Raw genomic sequence first — 14,447 nt, 5'->3', positions numbered from 1 at the left:
AAGGACTAGAAGTAGAAAAGCACTAAGTCAGAATGGAGAAAAGTCCCTTAGCCAAGGCCCCTGATAAAGAACTCACAGGGAAGGTGCCTGGGAGGTGATTCAGCCAAGGCCTCTGATAAGGAGGCCTCTGATGAATGGAGGCATCTGGGCTAGGAATGCAGATTTGCATATGAGTATGGCTGGCTTTGGAAGAAGTCCTTGACTGCAAATTCCGCCAAAAAATTGCAATGCACTGGCTCTGCACCAAGTCTGGTATGGGAAGGGAACCTTCCCCAGTGAAGCCTGCCAGACAAAGCCTGTATTGCCTATGATTGGGCCTGAATGGTCACACATAGGATTTTGGTTTAGAGCTGGACTCTTCAATAGGTGCCACACCTCTTCTCCTTCTTCCTTCATTAAGTTGAATGGGACTTATGGTTGGAGCTGCAGCAGCCAACCTGGTTCCATGAGGGAAATATCAAAGGAATTCAGAGGCTCTGCAGCTAACTCAACCAGAGCTAACAACTACATGCCTCTGTACTTCCCTTTATATGAGAAGAAATAAGTTCCCAATATTTATGTCACCATAGGTGTGTTTTCAGATCCTTGTAGCCTAAAGTATTCCTAATTGTCACATCATTTAATCATATAGTACTTTTCACTGTTATATAACTGATATGATCTAAATTATTATGTATAGCTTCTGGTGCCCCAAAAGGACCAATCTCAGCCATCCTCTTCCAGCATACTATTTCCCTGTAATCTTAGTGCAGTTCAGAGCTGATGATAAGCATGTTTTGAAGCTATCAGTTTTGGTGTTTTTTCATAGTTAAGACATGAGAGATGAAAGCCATCACATTCTTAGTTTATCTTTTAGTGTTTAAGAGTGATATTGAGCAGAACTCCTAGCTTTAAAAACCATGACCAATTGTCTTGAAATTAAAAACCTTAGTCTGGGTTCTAGTAAGTGTCTCTGATTAAATAAAGCACAGATGAAGGTCATTTACCTTTGGAATATTCAGCACTGCTCTCCATGATATGCTTAGATCCTTGTCTATTTGTTGCTCCTATTACCTAGGAGTAAACAAATGCACAGAATCGTATATAGAATGAGTCTAATAAAAAATGCTTTCTGCTCCCTCTAAATTATTCCATCTAAATGTAGGCCAGTTTCCTTTTTGTTAAATAGCAAAGTCTGAGTTTCTCAGGACAATATTTTGCAGGAGGAACGTCTGGGCTTTAGGCACCGCTCTTGCCCTATTGATCAACATTGCATAAACTTAATCAGTTTGTGAATAAGTTTTTTGAGAACCTTGAAAATGACGATTTTATTGACCTTCCCTTGTCTTATGTACAGGGATTGGTTATGCCCTACATATATACTCTTGGCTACTGTCACTTACATAGGACTTGTCCCTTGTCTCCTAACATCACTTCCAGACTCCAGGTTATTAGAGACAGTTTCTTGGCAGATTAGATAATCTTAAGGGAGACAACATACAATATGTTTCAGATTCTCCTTTTTAATGTGTATCTTAATGACTTGATATTATTTCTGGATGAGCTGAATTCATGCTTCCTTGTAATAGAGAACAGACAGATAAGCATTTGCCTAAATGCTGATGATACAACTTTATTTTTTCAAATTTAGAGTAGCCTCCACAGATAATAGCTCTGAAATTTAATTACTTTACTTTAAATAAGTTACTTCAAAACTTAAATCATCAGTTTTGGTACAGGGCCTCTAGCACTTAATTGGTCAAGATCTAAAAATCCTATATAGAAGTGTTAACTCATTTACTTTTTGTAGGCTATATATTACCACTAGCTTATCTTGAAGGGTTCATCAGTAAATAACATTACTTGAAATTCTATATTATATGGGCATTATATTGAGCTTATTAATATCTGCTTGCACAGTTTTTCAGGTTGAAATTATTACAGATATATTTTATAGCATACAACAATTCTGATAATGATGATAACAAGAGCTAAAATTTATTGAATGTTTGCTGTGCAAGGCAATGTGCCAAGCAATTTTATGCATTTTCTACCTTAATTCTCACTGCAACCTAATAAAGTAGGTAGAACGTTGAGGTCTCTTATTATAAATTATAGTAAACTCTGGACTGTTTTCTAAGGAAAGACTTATATATATCTGCAAATATTACCTTGGCCCATCTCCATTTGGCAGACAGTGGGCTTTTCTCCAGGGTCATGCCTGCTTCTTGAGTTTCATAACAAAATGTTAACCCTACTCTTTACTTGGATGCACATAGCACATTATTCTGCCTTTAACTAGCAACTTATAGTTAAGTGGACTTGAATTCTCACCTGCCCAGTTGTTGCCAAGAGCTTGATTGTGAGGAATATTGTTCATGAAAGAGCACCTAAAGGGCATGTGTTTATCTAATATATGCTTACACTTTCCACTTTCCAATATATGGTAGTATCTAGTCTCATGTGGCTATTTAAATTTAAATAAATTAAAAATTAAATAAAATAGAAAATTCAGTCCCTCTGTTCAATACTCATATTACAAGTGCTCAATATCTATATGTGGTTAGTGGCTTTCAGACTGGACAGCACAGATATAGAACATTATGATCATTGTAGAAAGTTCTATTGGACAGTGCTGCAATAGACAACTGTATAGCTTCGGATCTGGACTATATTTTTTTTTTTTTAATTGCTTTCATTGAGTTGTGTTTTAATGTGCTGACATTGGCCTGTATTATGGCCTATTTTAATAATAATAGGTAATGTTTATTGAATATTCTTATGTATAAGATACTGTTCAAAGTACTTTTTATGAATTGACCAATTTAATTCTTAAAATAATTCCAGGAAGTAGGCATTATTATCAACTCCATTTTATAGATAAGGAAATGGAAGCTCAGAGAGGTTAAGTGACTTGTGTATCATTGCCAAGATAGTAAACAGTAGAGGTGGAACTTGAGTCCTGTAAGTTTGGCACAAATCCAAGTTCATAACCACCACATCATGGTGCCTCTGAAATCCCTGTGAAGCTGCTTTGGAGTTATTCTTAGGATATGAGTGATAACTGCATTACTTTTATCACTTTATTTTTGTATCCCTATTCCTCCTGATTGTAGCTGTTTATTCATTTTATTTTTGTAATTATAATGCTGTGGTACAATTCTGATGTTAACCACCTGAAGTTAGAGCAGACTCCACGAATTAAGGGCACAGTCCCCCCAAAAGACTACATTCACTTAAAATGTCAGTCACAGGTTCAGGCGTCCCTAGGCCACCTGCACTTCTGACCAACTGGCTATAAGCACAGTGGTTCCTGTGGTCCCTCAGGTCCAATAATTTGCTAGAATGACTCACAAATTCAGGAAAGTGCTATACTTACAATTATATTTTTATTATAAAGGCTATAAATCAGACCAGCCAAATGAAGAGATGCAAAGGGTGAGTGCTGGGAGACCCCAGAGGTGGAACTTTCATACCCTCTCCTTTGACGTAAAACCCATTACCCTCCTGGCACATTGATGTATTCACCAGCCAGGAATCTTGCTTGAGTCTTGGTGTCCAGAGTTTTTATTGGGGTTGCACTACAAAGGGATGATTAATTAAATCATTGGCCACATAATTGAATTCAATCTTGAACTCTTTCCCCTCCCCGGAGGTTGGGCTGACTCAAAGCGGCAACCTTTGATCTCATGGTTGGTCTTTCTGTGACCCATCTTGAGTTATCTAATTAGCATAAACCAGGTGTGATGCAAGAAGCCTATCATGAATAACAAAAACACTCCTATCACTGGGGAAATTCCATGGATTTAGAAATAATCTTCTAGGAAACAGAAACAAAACCAGATAAATTCTTTATTATACAACAGAATGTGTTTTTTCAAGTCTGCCTCAAATCCTTTTTGAAAAAGGTAGAGGATTTGTGTATTTTTCTGTGTTTATATATAAAATATAAACATTATATATATGTTTTTAATATAGGTACTATAGGACTACTAACCATAGTTATATGGATTTCCAGAACTAAAGATTGCTGTAGAAGTAATTTGGCTTTACACCCTTACCTTATAGATGAAGAAATACGCCCAGAAAAGGGAAGTGGCTTGCCCAGCTGGTTAGTGGCAGAGTTGGAACTAAAATTCAGGGTTTTAACCTTACATTCAATACTCTTATCGTCTTCACAATCTCAAGCTCCTCCTGTGACACTAGCCATAGACTTACTGCTTTGTACTTTTTTCGCTGCTTTACTGTGCCTAGAAACCTCAGGCTGTTTTCAGGAGAAAGATGTGGCACAATATGCAAGGCTTGGCACAAACTGTGCTTTTTTACCACCTGCCTTTTACATACTCTGTTCCCTCTACCTCAGATGCTATTCTCACTCACTGGCCATTTCTTACTTGTCTTTAAATATATAAGCTAAACGTCACCTCCTCTGTGAAGTCTTCCCTGACCTGTCTTCTCACAGAATTAATCTCTATCTTCTGTGTTTTTACATTATTTAGCATGTGCCTCTACCTCAGTGGCAGTTATCACAGTGTATTGTAATTTTTTTCCACATTGTCAAATAGACATCTCAAACCTTAACAGAATTCTTGATTCATTCTTGTGAATCAAAGGGAATAAATGTGTTTCTTTCTTTGCCTTCCCAATCCCGATACAACATTATCACTGACCCAGATGCTTATTCCCCAAATCTAGAAATCACCTTTATTTCTCTCTTGTCCTCATCTTGCACATCTGATTAACAAGTCCTTTGGTTCTACAACCTAAATATATCCTAAAGCTTTTATCTCTTACCTCCTAACTGGTCTGTCCACCTCTTCTATTGCTTTCTTTCGATCCATTCGCCATGTAGTAGCCAGAGTTCTCCTTTCAAAATGTAAAACAGATTATGTCACTTTCAGCAAAATGGTTTCTCCTTCCAGTGAGATTAAATCCAAACTTTTTATTATGGCTGGCAAGGACCTAATGATGTGGCCTGTTCCTCTTTCAGTTTGTACCAGGCTCCCTCTCCTGCAAGGCTTTGCCTTTCTTGATTTCTTCCTGTTTCTCAAACACACCATATTTCTTTCTTTCTTAAGGCTGTACCAAGGTGTGGCTTGCTGTCAGAGGGTGGTGGGAGGGAGGAAGATTTGGCCTCTCTCCCAGCCCCATATTCTCATTCACCTCCCCCAAAGCCACTTCAAATAAACATAAAATCTGAGTAAAAACAGTCGGTTGCTATACAAATGCAGCCTCAAGACAAGTTTCCTGGTGTCTCCCTTCCAGCCAGATTGCTGCCAGGATCTTCAGGCTTGATTTCTCAGTTAAAATGTCATCTCCTCAGAGCACTCTCCGAACTCTATGATATCACCTAGTTTTATCAAGTTGGTAGAACTCAATAAAAGATCTTGTTTATTTATTTGCCTGTTGTCTGGCCTCACTAGAATACATGGCTCTGTGATAGCAAGAACCTTGTGTGTTTTGTGTATTGCTTATTTCCCAGCACCCCAATCGTACTGGGCACATAGTCGTCCCTCAATATATAGTTGTTAAGTGAATGAATACCCATCTAGTGTCTGCAGAAGGCTGTGAACTCCCTGAAAGTAGGCATTGTGAGTTCTTTTTTGATATCCTCAGTGCTTAGCACAGAGAATTTCATGGATGGGAAGTCATTAAAAGTTCACTGAGGAATATTCAATTAAATTTGGCCACCATTATTTATTGTCTATGTGATCTCGTGATAGTCCCTTAACATTTTTGAACCTCGTTTATAATGCCTATTTCTCAGGGTTGTTGTCGAGATGAAAATAGGTCAATGGATACAGTATTCTACAAATGTAGGGGATTGTTATTGTTATCATTGGTCACTTTTCTGCTAAACACACTGGAGCTTATATTAACAGTGTATTTCTCAGTAATGCCAAAGTTACTTCTTATTGGCCTTCGTAGGACTGAGATGTCTCATATGATAAATTCTCAAGCGGTTAGAAGGATGTTATAATAACTCTTTTGCTTCTGTACTGTGAATGGTAATGCAAGCCTACTTGGTAACTTAGAGCTGCCTACAGACACATTGTTGTTGCCAACACATAGTTCTTATTGCCCCTGTGCTTCCCTGGTGTTTCCATTAGCCATGTAATATAGTTTTTGCCAGCTAGATGATTAGCGTCCAACTGTTCCTGTGTTAATGCTTGTGTTCAGTTCATTAAAAAAAAAAAAATCCCACTAAGGATTCTTAGTTCATTTAAAAACTGTTTAAAGCTCAGAGAATACTGTTTCTTAATAAAAAAAAATGTAATAATTCAGCTCAGGGATTTTTTTCCTATGGTGGGACTAAGAATCTTTATAGATATCAATGGTTATTTGGAAAAGTTAAATTGGAGTGCTATTCACTGATGTTGTTAAGCACAACAGCTACTGGAGCTATATTTAAAAATGTGTTCTGAAGTGAAGAGTGAAGAAAATTGATTTTGCAGATGCTCAGATGAAAGCAGTCACTTTTTATGAGGCAGAAAAAGGCAGTTTGAGATAATCTGGGTGGGGGAAGGGTGATTTTAGACCAGCCAAAGAATAAGCGCCCAGTGGGAGGGCCAGATATGTGGGATATCAGTGTTATCACTGATCCAAAGGACCGTAGAGGATTAGGGAGGGCATGAGGAGATAGTGTCAGCCCACGTAAGGTTGGATCATTTATTTTTAGTTGTGTCCCTTTTCTTAAAAACTCCAATCTTTATTCTAGGACCTCCCATTCTTTTGCCCTACTTTGCATATTTCAACTTTTCCCGTCACTTGCCTCATCACAACATAGGCATCCTCTCACCTATCCCATTAGCAGTGTCTTAGCTAAGCTGAGACCCTATTTAGCGTGTACTAAATGAGTAAAGCATGATCTTGTTCAGGTATCATGTTTGTATATTTATCAGAAATCCTCTAGAAATATTATTCCTGACCACAAGATGATGATGATTATGAGCTTGGATTTTAGACAGTTTATCTTTATGATGCCTGTCTTTTTCAAATTTCCCTGGAATCACTTCCTATAGGCATTTATCACCTCTGCCAAAATGGACAAAGATAGCCTTGAGCTGGATCAAGGAACTTGTGGGTGATAGAGAAATGCAGAACTGTACTGGTGTGGAATATTCAGGGCCTTCTCTCTTCTAATTTTGGCTCCTCCTAAATTGGCTTTCCTGTCTCAGTCCTGAGTCAGGAGATACAAATACCATATAACCCCCAGCTTGTTATATTAGGAGACTATTACTAATGGATTAATATTTTGGACTTGATGTACAAACAATGAGTTTATATCATTCCACCATTTTCTAATTTAACAGAACTGATTAACTTGAGCAAATCACTTACATATCTTTTTTTTTTTTTATTTCAGCATATTATGGGGGTACAAAAGTTTAGGTTACGTATATTGCCCTTGCTCCCCCTCCCCCCCATCAGAGTTTCAAGTGTATCCATCCCCTAGATGGTACCTATCGCACTCATTATGTATGTATACACCCATGCCCTCCCCCCCACATCTGCCTGACACCCGATTAATGTTATTCCTAAATGTGCTCTTAGGTGATGATCAGTGAAACCAATTTGCTGGTGACACTTACATATCTTAAAGTCATAACATATCACATAGAACCCATGTGAAACTGTTGTTTTTGTAGGTCAAATGGTGAAATATTGGGAATTTTATAGTTAAGCATAATAATAGCTAACTTTAATACATGTAACATGTATTAATTGTAGTGTTTATTTAAATTAATACAAAGCACATGTGACAGCCCCTGGCATAATAAGGATGTACCATGTGCATGTGGGGCACTATTCAAAATGCTTTATATGGATGATCTCATTTAATCCCTACAAATACTTTTTGAGGTAATTGTTATTATCCCCATTGTATATATGAGAAAAATGAGGCTTATAAAGGTTAAGCAAATTACCCATGGTAAAGCAGCACTGAAGGATGAACCAGATATGACCCTGAACAGTTTGCCCCCAGCCTGCATTCTTAGACACTAGGGCCTCATATAGTCCCAGATCATCTCTATTGCAACCTCATTAAATAAATGTTTTGTTGAAAACCTACTGCCTCGAGTTCTGCCCTGGATGAGGTTTCCTGGAGGGATAAAACATGTGCATAAAAAAGTTTTATCATGGCTGCGGTGGTGAAGGGCTGAAGAGGTAGAACACAGAGGATTTTTAGGACAGTGAAAATACTCCGTATGATACTGTAATGGTGGATACATGCCATTATACATTTGTCCAAACAGGTAGACTGTATATCATCAAGAGCGAACCCTAATGTAAACTATGAACTGTGGGTGACTGTGATGTATCTGTGTAAGTTCATCAGTTGTAACAAATATACGACTCTGATGGGGGACGATAATAATGAGGGAGGCTGTGTTTATGTGTGGAGGCGGTGTGGCATATGGGAAATCTCTGTACCTTCCTCTTAATTTTGCTATGAACCTAAAGCTGCTCTAATAAAAAAGTCTTAAAAAATAGTTGTATCATGTGGGGTCAAAATCTATGTTACTACAAGGTAGCAATATTGGGCTATCACAACAAAGTGCATGTTAAGGTCCACAGGTATGTCAGAAAATATCCTTAAATTAGAAAATTATTTTCGAAGTGTGAGTTTCAAAGAAAGTTTAACACAAACTAGGGTGGGACACTAAATTCAAAATTGGAAGAAATTTGTTAATCACTAAGTTTCAATTCTTGTTGACACATACACTCAAACACAGTCTCTGAATTTAAATGCCGTATTACCAGCAGTTGGTGAGTGTAGGTAGATACAGGATTATTTGCACTTGTTGCAACTTTGATATTTCATTTATTGGGAACCCCCCTGACAAAATTCTGTCTTCTTCAATTTTAAGTCCACCAGTTTGTTCATTCATTCATTCATTCATTAAACACTTATTGAGCATCTATAATGTGCCAGGCTGGGAATTATACACTAGTAAAAAAGACGTCGTCCCTGGCCTTAAGAAGCTCACAGTCTTCTGAAGGAAAAAAAATTATTAAATGTTTGAACAAGAATTCAAATGTCTGCCATTGAAATACTGTTTCAGTACAGTGCAAGGCTTAGAATTAACAAAGGCTTACTCAGGTACTTCTTATTTCTTTCAGATATATAGTCTGTTGCATCATAACTTAATTCTTTTGGCAGTTCAGAAGATTTATGGTCACCATCCTATTGTATAGTCCCAACACATCAGGTCCTGAACATAGTGTATAACTAGCCATATGTTATGCTAGTAACATATTGGTTTGTATGTATTACCTGAAAAGTAATTTTCAGTAGATGTCTGATTTTGGAGTAGATCTAAACTTTTACTGGAACCAGATAAAATTATACTACTGTAACATAGAGAGAAAGAGAAGAGTGTGGCTCACTCCATTCAGAAACTTTGCTACACTCATGAATATTTGGCATCACGGGAATGGACAATTTAACTTCTCACATTTTCTCCAAGGAGAAAATTTTGGTCAATGTTTAAATAGTGAATTTGCATCCTATGAAGGTTACCATCTGTAGTCAGTAGCAAAGCAAAATTTGGGTATAATATAATAAATATTCATTCTGAACGTGCAATAAAATTGGTATTTTTCAGCACAAAGGAACTGAGGTTGGATCAGGGGCAGTAGATTCATTTATTTCACATCCCACTCACTCTAGGCTGTATACGTTTTGAGTGAAATGGGTGGCTGAATGGCCCACATTATTTAAATTATTTTTGTTACTGAGCAACATATATTGGAACTTGTGTAGGTTTAAAGAGCATATGATGATAAGCCACTGTATTGGTTATGTTTCTTCTCCTCCTTATATAATTCTTTTTCAGTTCAGCTCACTTCACCCTGCTTCCTGTATCAACCCAGATGAGTGGAATCTTACTGGAAAAATGGTAGGATTGAACCTCCAAACACAAACTTGATCTCCCATTTGGAGGTGTTGGTCTTCAGGTTCTGATTATCTTATTGTGGGGTCTTAGTATCTTGTGACATATATTAATATCACCTGCCCATAAGCATGAGCCTCTAGGTCGATCCAGACCATCCTAATGTCTTAGTGACAAGGATATAAACTCTCTATGTTCAGTAAATATAGAACTTGCAACAGCTTGAGTGTATTTAAAATTACCCCATCATAAATGGTTACTTGAATAGAAATGCAGTTGGTCATCTTAAAGGTACTATCCATAAGGAAAGGGAAAGAGGAGAGGATCTCAGGTCCAGTGAATTTGAGGTATCCAGAGCAAGACACTTGGTTATGGTGCTTCCAGTGTGGCTTCATCCTAACTAAATTTGAGAATGCTCCTTCTTAGTCCCACCCACCATAAGGAACTTTTTCCATGGAGGAACATGTCTGAATAAACAAGAACAAGAACATCATTGTTTAAGCTAGCATAATTTACAACCCCAGCCATTCACACATATCTGCATTACCTTTATATGTACACTTTTTCTTCCCTTTCCTTATTAATCTTTTATCATAAAATTATACTTGAACTCACTATTGCAGGATCTATTACAATGGATCTATTAATTTATAATCATTATAAACATTATTGCAGTTATTAACTGTGGCATCTCTTGTTATTATTTTTGGTTCCAAATATTAACTTTCAACTGTTATGGTTCTCATTTTTATTAACATTGACTTTAGCGTGACCTTCAGTGTGTGATCCCATTTTGGAGAAGGGAAGCATTTCTCTCTGCTAGACTCAAGGCTTAGAACATTGTGGACTCTCAGTAGATATCTGTTGAGGACAAAAACCATGAAAACACTGATAGTAGTTATTGGACTGCAGTAGGATAATGTGTCTTACATTAAGTAATTCAGCAGCATCTCTAGTTGTCATTAGATTCAAAGAAACAATGAAAAATAAAATAAGTCCATTATCATCTCCTGCAGCTGAAAAGTCATTATTCACTCATTATTGGTTATTTTGAGTGTACATGCCAACATTTTGAACATATAAAAATAGTTGGATTATATATGATGTTCAGATCATCTCTTTGAAGCTTCAGCTGTGCATTGTTCAGTAACCAGGGAGTATGCCTTTGAAGCCTGCATACAATATGATTTCTTTAGGGAAATTCACAGACATAAAAGGAACATGATATGTAAATAATCCTAACTTCTTGCTCTGAAGTCATAAGACTGCTTCATAGTTCTAACCATCTAACAAAATTTTACCAACAAAATCTCCTTATATATGAAATAGGATGACCATACTTTATTTGAAATCAGGGAGGAGTATACAGAGCATTTTGAATGTCTTTTTAAGAGTATATGGAAAAATATCTAGCATATTTTTAAGCCAGGAAAAAATTGTTTCTTGTAAATACATAGAGAGATGGAATTGGATTTAATTAATTATGATCCAAATAGGAGCTCATAGAACGTTAAAGTTGAAGTGACCTTCAAGATCATCTGACGTATTCTCTGTCAGTGTGAGAATACGTCTTTTAATGGGGTATCCCTGGTTATAAAGTAGCTCATTACCTGTGGACCAACTCCCAATTCTTTGTTTTCATTAATGAGAATCCTATTTCCTTTTAACAACCTTCCATTGGTTTTGGTTATCCAGGAATCATATAGGCAGGCTTAAAGAGAATAGGAAAATCATACTGATAAGGATTTTCATTGTTTTTCAGTTTTTCCATGAATCCTTTTTGTCTTTAATACCATGAGTTATCTAAGTGTAGATCCTGCCAAAGAAGTGAGCCTATAATGCCTTTCCCTCTAATTAGTTAACTCTCAAGCTAAATTAGGTCTGAATCAGCAATGTGTAATAAATACATTAAAATTACTATCTGATGAGTGCTATCAATTTTACTTCTGTCTCCGAATTATTAGTCTTCTATTTGTTTACACTACAAATTCAGTATGAGTAATTTTATAATAAGAAAATGATACTGTCACTTTAAATAAACTGCTCTGCAACTGAAACATCAGGACTATAATTAAAAGCATCATTCACAGCTTCCAATGTTAATACATAAAGGAGAAGGACATGATTAGATTTTAATGAACTCGCTTTTGTTTCAACTATATTTTTGTTTTATTTCAACCTTGATATTGTGATTTCAAAACATCACAAAATGTTACTAAACATCCATAATTTTAGACAATGGGGTTGTATGATAGTAAATTTAACTGTCCTTGCCTCTGACATCAAGCTTTCAGTTTCTAATCTGTTCCTTAGATGCAAGCACAATTATCTTCTAGTACGTGGAATGGAACAATTCACCGAGGCAGTTTGGCAAATTCCCAGGCCAATAAACTTCCTTATTCACAGTTGGCCGATAGCAGAAAGCATATGATCACATACAAAGCCCTCAAGCAATTGCTCCTTTACTTACTGGGGCTTCTAGTCCAAGATAAGCAGCTGGGTTGGGTCCGCCTGAGGAATAATTGTGACCTGGGCTGAATGTCCAAGTTGCTGAGTTACCCTCTTTGAGCCTCAGTTTTTCCATATGTAAAGTGGAGAGACTATAATCTACCTGTAGGGTTGTTGTGAGGAGTGTCTCAGATTCAGGTTATGAGCCTGTTTTAACTACAAAGCATGGTACTAATGTGGACCATGTTAACTATTAGTGTAACCTGAAGGGCTCTGAAACTATACCTGAAGTCCAACAAGATCTTTCCATATTCCTGCCATCATGACCAAAATTTGCATTATAAAAATCATTTTTTTAAGTAAGTTATTATTTTTCAATGTGGCATCGGTAGACTACCTCACATGCTTTTCAGGACATGCAGACTCCTGAACTTCACCCCTGGCCTATAGAATTAGGATCTCTGAGCTGAAATTCAGAAATCTGCATTTTAACAAGGTGTCTTGGCAACTTTTGGCCTTTGTAAAGTTGAAAACTCTCCAATAAGGTATTGAAACCTCTTTAAAAAGTCAATGCTTTGACAGGGTGATATAGGTCAGTGCTATTAGCCATTGACATTTTAACAGTAATGAATATATTAGGATATTTAAGGTTACAGGAAATAGGAGATAGACCAGGAAAAAACATCATCATCATCAACAACAACAACAACAGAAAAACTGGGGGCAAGAGGATGGGCAGAAAGGTGGGGAGAACAAGAATGAGAATTACTGACATCATCGAGTAGCTCAAGCGAGTAGAGGGCCGGGATAGCGTGCCAGGGCCAAGGAACATTATGAAGTTCCAAAGAGAAACTTTTTTTGGAGCTGATGTCCCAGATAGGAAAAGAGTAAGAATGAGAGAGAGAGAGAGTGAGTGAGAGCCAGGGAGACAAAGGGAAAGAAAACGAACATGAACATTTGGGGCATTGGGGTGGAGTACACAGCAGAGCAAAGCCCATTGAATTTATTCTAGCTCCTTCAGACCCTTAAGATTTCCTTATCATTTAATGGAAGCATATGTCTGAAGTCCCAAATTGTACCCTCTAAACCCACCTTTTTTTTGCCTTGTGGTGAAGGGGGAAAAAAGAGAAAATCATATAATCATATTTTTAACAGTTTATCAACAAATATTACCTAGAAATTAGATTTATGATGCAGATTACTGATTTACAGTGCCTTGTAAATGCCAATAGAATAACCTAGGGGCTTTAAAGCATTTAAGAATAAGCATAATATTGTATTTTTGAGAGAAGAATGACAATTCATTTGAGACTCTGAATTAATGTACACATGCCCCATCCACCCCACACTGCATCATTATTTGCATCTTGTATTAACTAAAACTTATAAAATTCTGAAGACCTCGATTATTGAATATAAATCTCTAGGGTAACCTTTAAGATTTTCAGGGCCCAGGGCAAGAATGCAAATAGAAGCCCAATCACAATATGTCTAAATATTTCAAAGTTATAAATCAAGCTAACAAACTATGTAATAAGATATGTTCTATCCTCTTATATTAACAAATGTGGTAATGAATTGGAAGGCCAGGTTCTGGACTCCTCAGTTCTCTACCAGAATGCAGTAGCAGAGACAGCCAGTCAGCAGCTTTGCTCCCCAGCCCCAGGTCCATGCAGTGCTCTGAGGCCCTCACATACATGTGTGCGGATACTGCAGCCTGCAGAGTCATAGAATTCTGGGATCCTGGGTGCTTGGAGTCTGGCCCAAGGGTAGGCTCATCCCTTTAGAATGTCTAAAGTATGAGTCCTAGGACAGGGGGCGCTCTTGCCTAGATATAAGAAAGGTACTAGAAGTTATAAAATTGGAAGGAAACTTGATCATTTGATCTAAAGCTTGCATTTTACAAACAAAGCAACTGATATGCGGAGCAGTTGTGTGACTAGCCCAAGGTCAAACCCTTAGCTAATGGCAGAGCTAAGACTTTTCACCTTTTCCTCTACATCCAACCTCATTGTATATGGTGAAATCCCCAACTGGGTGTATTTTTCTATTGCTTCTAAAGTTTCAGCAGTTTCAGAATGTTTTTCAGGCAGTCTTTTAAATTAGCGTTTTCCTTAGAGT

The sequence above is a fragment of the Eulemur rufifrons genome, chromosome 7, assembly GCF_041146395.1.
Source record: "Eulemur rufifrons isolate Redbay chromosome 7, OSU_ERuf_1, whole genome shotgun sequence".
NCBI classification, from domain to species: Eukaryota; Metazoa; Chordata; class Mammalia; order Primates; family Lemuridae; genus Eulemur; species Eulemur rufifrons.
This window is presented reverse-complemented; position numbering follows the sequence as displayed.